The sequence below is a fragment of the Notamacropus eugenii genome, chromosome Y (genome assembly GCF_028372415.1).
Source record: "Notamacropus eugenii isolate mMacEug1 chromosome Y, mMacEug1.pri_v2, whole genome shotgun sequence".
Taxonomy (NCBI): domain Eukaryota; kingdom Metazoa; phylum Chordata; class Mammalia; order Diprotodontia; family Macropodidae; genus Notamacropus; species Notamacropus eugenii.
The window spans coordinates 4,747,879-4,758,980 of NC_092880.1; the positions used below are offsets into that span (position 1 = coordinate 4,747,879).

Sequence of the window (11,102 nt, forward strand, 5' to 3'; positions counted from 1 at the left end):
GAGAAAAAAGTTATAGACCAATTTCTTTAATGAATATAGATGCAAAAATTTCAAAGAAGACTTTAGCAAAAAGAATACAGTAACAAGAGAATAATACATTTTGATAAGATAGGATTCATACCAAGAATGCAGGGCTAGTTCAATATTTGGAATTGGCAACTTCCACCACGATCCACTTTATTTTCCTCTTCCTATGAAACAATGATGTGAAAAGACATTTTCGTTCTCAATAAAAAAAGGAAAAATGAATAAAAGTGTAAATCTCGTATTTCCCAAATTAGCCATAGCTTTCTGCTGTTGCTGACTCACAGTAATTGACTAAAGATATTTCCTATTATCCTGACTATCACCAGATGAACTTTGGATGTCAATACTCCCATAAAGGAGTTCTCTCTTTTCCTTGAAGGTCCAGATACAGTCTTTTGGATTCATATTCTCTGATACCCTTGATATAAAGAAAGTTTAGAGAATAACACTGGCAAATTTTTAGGAGGCAGCAAAGCTTATGAAGGAGGATTGAAAACAATGAATAAGTAGATGCTTCGATTGAAATTGCTTCTTTGTCCTTGTAAAATTCTGAGAAATGGAACGCAAGAAGTTCCTGATTCTTTTACCGTTAAAGTAGTAATCTCTTAAGCTGTCTCTGTCGAGGAATCTAGAAAAAAATTCATAGCCTGATCATTTCCTTTTGCTGAAAGCAGGATATTTACAACCGGACGATTCCAATAAACCATCAAGGGAACCCCAATGTTTTGTCCCCTTAGCAACACAAATTCAGGGAGAAGGAAACATTAGACATAAACATATGAATTGTCTGGAGGGATTGTTCTCAGTTTAGTGGAAAACATGAATTTTGAATATCAACTCACATATTTTAAGACCCGGAACTTTGTAGACCCCTAAGACTTGGAAAAATCTATTTTCTGAGTCAGTTTTTCATTAACCTGATACTTGGAAACTTTTAATCAATGTTTTAGAACTATAATTCAATATAGTTTGTTTCCTTTCTAGTTTCTACATTTTTTATGCAGTTAAAATTATGATTCTGAAAATTCATGCAAATCCTTAGAAAGGCTCTCATCTCTTTGTTTCCCTGTCTCTGTTTCTGTTTTTCCCTCTCCTGCCAAAGTGAGTTATAGCACCTAGACTTATAAGACAGAGAGATACAAAATGAATTAATTACGTATGTTATTTTCTTTGAAGAAAGAGAAAATCCTAGTGCATATGTTTTATAATGAGGATCGAGAAATATTACAGTTAAGTAAATATCACAACTAAGAATTTTTTTTTACAAAAGAAATTTATTCTGATTATTGCAGTACAACGTAGAGAAAGAGGAAATGAAGAGAGGAGGAAAAAGACTCAAAGAAGGACACAGTGAGAAGAAAAAGAACAACCAATTATTATATAAAGCAGTTATTGCAACCAACAATCCTATTTTCATCACCTCTATTCAATCATTCTCCTCCTCCTTCTTCTTTTTCTCCTTGTTCTTCATTCTCATAATTTTTATAATTATTGCTATTTTTTGACATTATTGGGGTTTTTTTTGTTATTTTGCCAAGGCTGGGGTGTGTAATTCTCTCACAACACAACATAATATGAAGTAGTTCTATTTCAGGAAATCTTAGGTGGACCCGAGTGAAATATAATCTGCATCGTTTGGCAAAGCGTTAGGAAGCAAGGACACAAGTAAAGCAATGGAAACAGCCCACTTTTCTCCTGATAGAAAGGTATGGCAAAGTAATGACGTCAGAGTAATGCAAGTGTGGGAAACCACTGCTCCAATGGACTGTAACAGAAGGCATGAGATTGAAGACTGGTAAGGAGATATTAATCTCAGTAGAGAGGTGGCAGTCCTGCACTGCAAGGCTTTGTTGCATGGAAGTTTGCACATTGCCTCAATCACCTATTCTTTGAAAATCATGGTCTGATTGTCCTTGGTACAGATATGTGTCCACAGAAATCTTAGGATTATTTTCCTTGGACGTTACTCAAGGTCCTTCTAACCTAAATTGTTGGTTCTCCTTGGAAAACCTCTTAAGGAGTTATACAATGCTTGTGATACAACAGGTTAATTATACATCTCAATTATTTCCTGGCTGGGTCACTTTCAATTAACCCTCAGCCTGTGTTTTAACGATTGCCACCATAATTTTGTCCCTTCTCTATAACATTCCCTGCTTTTTTTTCTAACAGTGATTGTTAGTTTTCTTCAATTATATAATGCTTATAGGTTGGAATTTATATATAATCAAACAAAGGCAGGAAAGAAAGAAGAGAAAGGAAGGAAAGAAGAAAGAAAAAGAAAGAAGAAAAGAAAGATATAGACACAGAGAGGAGCAGAGTTAAGAAAGGAGGACGAAAGCAAAGAAGAAAGGAAGCAAGCAAGGAAGGGAAGGAGGGAGGGAGAAAGAGGATAAGATGGAAGGGTAAGAAAGAGAAGAAGGAAGGATAGGAGAAGAAAACTAGAAAATAAGGATTCCTAACAATTGCAGTCATTCAGACTTCGAATGGAAAACAATGCCTGCCTTTATCCTTAGTACATAAAATTGGTCCTTATTCTTTTTCCTTAGTCATGTTTGGAAATAGACTTACTAGTGATATTTTTGATTCAAAAGATATAGAGAGTTTAATAACTCTTTGGGCATAGTCCAAAATTGCTCTCCAAGATGATTGGGTTAGTTCACAATTCCACCAACAATGAATTAATGCCCCAATTTTTCCACATCTCCTCCAATATTTGTCACTTTCCCCTTCAATCATTTTAACTAATTTGGTATGTGTCAAATGAGATCTCAAGTTTGATTTACTTTGCATTTCTCTATTGAATAGTTACTTAAAACATTTTTTCATTTAACTATTTTTCTTTGGAAAACTACTTGTTCATATCGTTTGACAGTTTATCAGTCGTGTTTGCCAGTGCTTTTACTTGGAAGACAGTATTGTGAATTGGGAAGAGGGGTAAATTTAGAGTCAAAGCTTACAAATATGAATCTTGGCTTTTTCACTTACTACCCATGCAACCTTGGGAAAATCACTGAAAATTCCTTCATACTGTTTCCTCACCTGTAAAATGGGGAATTTGGATCAGAAATTGGCCTGGTCAGTTCTGGATCTAGATACATGAAGTTTCCTTCCCTCTCTTAGTAATAAGGAAACTCCTTCTGAACATCAACTTTTAATATTGTCCTCTTGCGTTTTGGATAAAAGAAACAATGCTTTTCTCAAAAATTAGTGATGGTAGCTTCTTGGAACTTAACTAATGAGATTGGGGAAGCTAGGTGGTGCACTGAATAGAGCACCAGTGCAGGAATCAGAAGGACCTGAGTTCAAATCTCATCTCAGACATTTGACACTCACTAGCTGTGTGACCTTGGGCAAGTCACTTAACCTCAATTGCTTCGTCCTGGGTCATCTCTAGACATCTTGATGAATATCTGGTCACTGGATTCAGATGGCTCTGGAGGAGAAGTGAGGCTGGTGACCTGAAAAGCCCTCCCTTACTCAAAAAAAAGTCAAGTGCAAGTCATGCCATTATTTTTCTGATAGCATGGTTTTCAGCAACGAAGGATGAACACACACACATCAATGAGATTGACATGAATTCTTGGATAGAATATATAAAATGTATTTTTAATGGCTGATTTGTGATCATTCTCAAAAGTATTAATCAATAGGAGCCAATGAATTTGAGTAAGAATACTTCATATGTGACTAAACTTATTTCCTTTTTTGATATGGTTAGCACAGTGATATAAGAATAGAATGACAATGATGATACATTATAAATTAATTTGTGAGTGAACAGATGTTATATACATATATATGTACATATGGATGTGTGTATGTCTATAGACACGTATACATATGTTCACCACATTTGCTACACATGCATAAATATATATATATATATACATACATACACACATATTAACTTATATACCTCTGTATATTGAAATATTTGGTGAATTGCAGGAGATAATATTTTCAAAATGAGGATGTTGATAATCACACTGTGCTTTGACCCTATCAGAACACATCTAGAATATTGTGCCCAGAGAGGATATGTACACACAGTAAAACCCTCATTGACTCACAACGAGGAAGGTGAGTATACTGCATATTATATGACATTTAGTGGTTTAAATGACTAGAAATACTTTCCATTATAACAAAATATTTAAGGAGTACATGATAGCATCTTGCCTTTTTTGAAGAAATGTCATATGGAAACAGAGACTCCTGCACTTTTACTTGAGATCAAAAATATAAACATTGTCATATGTTATGAAGATATATATATATATATATGTATATATAGAGAGAGACTGAGATAGGTAGATAGACAGATAAATAGATAGATAGATAGATAGATAGATAGATAGATAGATAGGTAGATAGGTAGATAAATAGGTTTGATGGAAACCAATATTTCTTATGGAGTAAACTTATAAAATGTAACAGCAGGAAAAAATAAGACTGAGTACAGCAAGACAATAGAAAATAAGCAAGGAGAATATCAGTTTTCAGCAACTATTAACTTCAGTAAGTTAGCAATTCATATTTTGTCCTTCTACTAACAACGAAACTATTCTTTCATAAGCAAGCTGAAGATGTGGAGGATGGGTCACAATATATTATGCTAACTGTATTTTTTTTTAATATTACGTATATGATTTTTAAAGGTACAGGTAGCATTGAAATACCTGAGAACGGAAAAATGATTCAGTAAGACACAGGGTCACTTCCTAATGTTACTTTCTTCTATTTAGATAATGATTAGTTCTCACATATTTCCTTCCATTTTCATTCAAAACATAGAAATGCAAACAACGTGACTGAATTCATTCTCCTGGGACTGACACAAGACCGAGAGCAAAAGAAAACGGTATTTGACATACTGAAACTGTGGTTGGAAACCTCATCATCATTTTGACCATAAAGACTAGTCCTACACTTGGGGCCCCCATGTACTTCTTTCTGACCTACTTGTCCTTTGCGGACTCCTGTTTCTCTAGTAGTGCAGTACCCAAAATGATTGTAGAGAAACTCTCTAAAAAACAGACAGTCTCCTTTGATGGGTGCATGACCCAACTCTTCTGAATGTATTTCTTTGGATGAATGGAAGTCTTGTTCCTTATCCTCATGGCCTATGACCGCTATGTGGCCATCTGTAAACCTCTGCACTACACAGTCATCATGAACTAGAAGATGTGTGAGATTTTAGTAATATTGGTCTGGATGGGATATTTTCTGCATTCTATCACCAAAATCTTCCTTGCCTTGTGCTTACTCTTCTGTGATCTCAATGTAATTGCTCTCTATTTCTGCATTTGCAGCCTTTGTTGAAATTGGCCTGCACTGACATATATGTGATAAACCTTTTGGTTCTTTCTAATAGTGGACCCATATGCATGATGAGCTTCGCAATTCTAATGTCTTCCTATATTTTTATTATTTATTTACTAAGAAATCACAGTGCAGAAGGTAAGCATAAAGCCTTGTCCACCTGTACCTCCCATATAATCGTGGTCATTATATTCTTTTGCCTTGTATTTTCATATGTATTCAGCCCCCAATTATCTTCCCTTTGGATGACTTGGTTTCTGTATTTTATACCACTGGAAGTCCTTTGCTCAACCCCTTGATCTATACCTTGAGGAATGCAAAAGTAAATCTGCTGTGGTAAAGATATGGAGCAACAGTGTAATTTCTAGTGGAAAATAGAATACATAACTCCCCACCTGAAATGATTCACATGTCATTTCAAAGCTGTCTACTTCAGTTTCCTCAAATGTAAAGTAAGAGTAATAACATCTATCTCCCAGGGTTCTTGTGAGGATTAATTCAGATAATATTTGTAAAGTGCTTAGCACAGTGTCTGGAACAAAATAGATGTTGAAAAAATGAGTATCACCTTCTGCTTCAAAGAAGATTTGGACCAATGTGAATAAGAGATGTCATCAGTTTGTACTTCTTCCTGATCCCTGAAATTATAAGAATAATATATAGACTGTTAAGTACATAAAGACTAATGAATCTATTATGTTCAACCCAAAATACCAAAATAATGACATCACTATGAATGTTTACAACTCTTAATTATACGTGGTGCCTGTATAGCCCACAATGATGCCACTATATGTATGTTGCTTTTGTTGACTAGGGAGAAAAATCAATGACTTTATAGCTTTCAGTTGAGAAGGGAGATTAGAGGTTTCAATTGATATGTGAAGAAACTGCAGACTATAGTGGTGAAGGATTTCACCTAAGTCGACATAAATCTTAAGCGACAGAAGTCTTGGATTTTCATCCCAGCCTAGGGGTATTTTCACCATACTATACTGCTATCTTATCCAATTTTCCCCTTTTCTGTTCTTCTCCTGCAAAGTTCTTCATTCCTCAGTTACATAGGTGAATCTTCACGACGTGAAAGAAGGATGTGTTCATTTCTACTTAGAAAATATTCTTTTTTAATTTCCTATTGTGGTAATTTACAAAATGTCTTTATTTGAAGTACGTGTCCTTTCATTGAAACAGATTAAAAGTCGATCACTACTTGTCAAAAAATACATATTTCTAGGATTTCAGGAGTCATAGTACAAACCTTGGATAGCTTTCTGGAATAGCCACATGTGACAGCGGGCAGAGTTCTATAACTGGATGCAAGAAGTCATTGGGAAGGATAAATTGCTACAACATTTTTAATATTTTAAAATAACGGTTTGTGTGGAGAAAACAAAACTATAATGAGGGGTAAAGTCTAGATTTTAGAAAAGATAGAGTGTAAATTCACATGCAGTTTACATAATAAAAAAGAGATTACAAAAAAAATAAAAGCAACAGGGAAAATCACCATTCAAAATCTGACCCAGTCCATGCAATAAATTTCCACTAACTGATGGGAGTACTTGTTAATAAATCACTCATTAATGGTCGTCCAGGCAAAAAAAATTCAAATTATATAGCTTAAAGTGTATTGGAGCTACTTGGGCTAAGCTGAAATACTCACTTTACTCCTGAATATTTCTACAACTAAAAATTATAATGGTAAGAAAGTTACTCACTGAACTTCTCTAGAGCTGAGGCCACATTTGCTATATTGAGAAGATTACACATGATCCTTTTATTTCTAATATTTGATTATTATAAGAAAATGCATTTGTATTATTAATTTATTTGTTTTTAGTTTTCAACAATCACTTCCACAGGGTTCAGATTTTCTCCTTTTCTCTCCCTACTCCCTCCCCTAAATGGCATGCAGTTTTATAGGGGTTCTACACACACATTCTTGTTAAACACATTTTCACATTAGTCATGTTGCATAGAAAAATTAAAATGAATGGGAGAAACCATGAGAAAAAAACAAAACAAAGCATACCAGAAGAGAAAATATGCTGCATCATTATGGGTTCCAATTACAGAGAAAGAACATCAGTTCATATAAGTCTTTCCAGGCCTCTATGGATTCTTCCTGTTCATCATTTCTTATAACAAAATACTATTCCATTACATTCCTATATGGCACCTTGTTCAGCCATTCCCCAATTGATGGGCATCCCCTCCACTTCCAGTTCTCGGCCATCACAAAGAGAGCTGCTAGAAATATTTTGTACACGTAGGACGCTTTCCCATTTATACGACTTCTTTGAGATACAGTTCTAGAAGCGATATTGCTGGGTCAAAGTGTATGCACATTTTTGAAACCCTGTGGACATAGTTCCAAATTGGTCCCTATAACAGTTGAATTAGCTCTCATCTCCACCTACAATGAATTATTATTCCAACTCTACTACCTCTTCTCCAGCATTTATCATCTTCCTGTTTTATCATGTAAGCCGATCTGATAGGTGTGATATGGTACCTCAGAGTTTTTTTGATTTGCGTCTCTACAATCAATAGAATTTAGAGCATTTTACCTTATGAATATAGATAGTTTTAATCTTTTCCTCTGAAAACTGCCTGTCCATATGCTTTGACGATTTATCAGATAGGGAATGACTTGTAATCTTGTACATTTGACTCAGTTCCCTCTACGTTTAGAAATGAGGCTTTTATCACAGACACTAGTTCCAAAAATTCATTCCCAGTTTTCTGATTCTGTCTTATTCTTGGTTGCACTGGGTTTGATTGTGAAAAAAATTTTCAATTTAATGTAAGCAAAATTATCCATTTTGTACTTCAGAATATTCTCTAACTCTTGTTAGGTCATAAATCTCTCCATTCTCAATAAATATGACAAATACATTATTCCTCGCTCCTCTAATTTGTTTGTAGTATCAGTCTTTATACACAGATAATATATCCATTTTCACTTGAGTCAGGCATTGATCTATGCCTAGTTTCCTATACACTGTAATCCAGTTTTCTGAGCAGTTTTTGTCAAACAGTGAGTTCTTATCCCAGAAGTTCGGGTCCTTGGGGTTATCAAACAGTGGATTATTATATTCACTTACTACTTTGCTTTGAGTACTTAACCTATTACACTATTATCCCTCTATTTCTCAGCCATTACCAAGTGGTTTTGATGAGTGCTGTTTTGTAATACAATTTGATATCTGGTAGAGCTAAGCCACCTTCCCTAACATTTTTTAAATTAATTTTCTTGATATTCTCAATCTTTTGTTCTTCAAGATGAATTTTGATATTATTTGTTCTAATTCTAGAAATGTTTTTCTGGTAGTTTGATTGGTATGGCACTGAATAAGTAAATTAACGTAGGTAGAATTGTCATTTTTATTATATTTCTCAGCCTACGCAAGAACAACTAATATTTTTTCCACTTACTTAGATCTGACATTATTTGAGTGAAAAGTGTTTTGTAATTGTGTCCATATAGTCCCTGGGTTTCTTTTCGCAGTTAGACTTACAGACATTTTGTAGTGTCTACTGTAGCTTTAAATGGATTTTTTCTTTCTAAGAAAATACTTTTTGGGGGGTAAGATGGTAGGGTATTCAAAAGGGCACAGTGAACACTGTACAAATGATTATTTTTGTTTCAGAGATAATGGCATTTATAGAGAGAGTGCTAAACACTAGGTTCGATAAGGAACTTGCAATGAAGACCCAGTTCACCTGTATTTTCTGCTTCAGCCAGGATTTAGCTCCAGATCAGGTTAGATCAAATTTGATTGGGTTATTTCTTCATTCATCTACCTTTAAGTTACAAAGCATATGGAGTGAATTCGCCCATAAAGAACACCCCTCATTTTCCTAGAGACTGAGAGTTCTCTAAGTTTCTAAAGTTTGATGAAAGCACTTAAATAATCTTTTAAGAAAAAAAAATTAGGCTCTAAGAAAACCAAACACAGAGCCCACCCCCATCCAGATTTAGACCAAGTTTCTATTGTAATAGGCCCTGTGCCTAACTTTCCTCTGGCCATTAAAGGCATATGGGTCAAGGAATTAGAGTAAAGTGTTTCCCAAATATTTGATGTCCAAGACCCAACGTTCTTTAAGAATCTCTCAGGCCTTGACTCAGTAAAGTGATGCTAAGATGACGAACTCATGGAAAAAAAAAAGGTTTGTTCTGTAATTCCTGTCCCTCTTTTGCTCCCCTGCATCCCCACTTCAATCCATGTTCATTCTCCCTTTCACCATGTCTCACTCTGCCTCAGGTCTTTTTATACCTCAGTCTTTTTATCCTAGACCTTTGACTTTATCTAATGATCAAAATATTATCAATCCATGTCTTTATTTTTCTATTCAACACCTATTTCATATGTTTTTTTCTTTTTTACCAAAATGGAAATGGAAGGTCAGTCAAAGTGGAAAAAAGGCGGGGAAAAGATTAGAACATATTGAGAGCCAAATTATTTGGGACTTTAAATGTTTTAGTAAGGACTTTAGGTTTTATTGTCTAGTAGATGAGGAAACTTGGAAGCTAATTAAATAGGGGAGAAAATGAAAGATGCATTACTTAAGGGATATTAATCAGGAAATGAAGGAATAATTCAACTCAGCTTTTGGGATAAAAATCATTACTTCTTGGATTTAAACACGTCTATTTGCTCTTTTCATATTTAATTGAGCTCAACCTACATGACACTTGTGATACTAATGAGATGTTTCATTGTTCTGATTTATGTGTCTATGCAGAAATATAGACATAAATAAATTAAGTTTTCACAACTCATACAATGACTCAGCAACAAGGACCTGACAAATGTACTGATGGTCACTTAATCCCAGTTGCCTCATCCTGGATCATCTCCAGTCATCCTGATGACTATCTGGTCACTGGATTCCGATGGCACTGGAAGAGAAGTGATGTTGGTGACATGCACAGCCCTACCTCACTCAAAACAAAGTCAAGTGCAAGTCATGCAATCATTTCTCTGATGGCATGGTCTTCTTCGGAAACAAAGGACGAACACACACACTATTCATTTATAAGTAATTAAACAATTAAAATATACTATTCCAAAAAAAGTGAGATTTAAGCATATGCGTACCATTCTGCAATGTCAAATTTACTGTTCCAAAAATATATTTCAAAAAACCACAATATTTTCGTCTTTCTTTTATATGACTCCATATGTGAGAATCATATGATAAAACACTACTTAAACACATAAACAGCAAAAACAGAACCAAAAACAATGGGAATCAAATGCATTCCTTTACCATGAAGAAATGAAATTAATGTTTTCTTCTACCTTTATTTACATTGTTGTATTTTTAATTTATTTTTATTCTTCTCCCTCAAAAAACTCAATTTGATTAAACAGCATTGGAACCAGAAAAATAAACCAACTTGGGTAAAGTATCTAAGGACATATGATGCCATGTATTATTAAAAAAAAGTAGAAAAATTAAATAAAAAACAAATTAATATTTTCAAGGTTGAGATAACGAATTAAGATGGGAAAATAGTAAAAAATAGGTATAGGAAAAAATCCCTTAAATCATAGGATAATATAGGGTGACACTGAGAAGTAATGCCACTTTCTAAGATTCAAAACAAGAGATCAATCATGTCTTTAATATTCCTGTTGTCCTTAATCTTTCATCATTTCTGTTTGACTGAGAGATGAAGAAGACGGAACAGTTTTTTGGAATGTTGATATCATGTTAATTTCTATCTCATATGAAAGTAA

At 34.3% G+C, this 11,102-nt stretch overlaps 1 pseudogene; it reads left to right on the forward strand.

Moving 5' to 3' along the window:
- The first annotated feature begins 4,723 nt into the window (after positions 1-4,723).
- Positions 4,724-5,730, forward strand: LOC140516722 (olfactory receptor 4C11-like; annotated as a pseudogene).
- Positions 5,731-11,102: the final 5,372 nt, after the last annotated feature.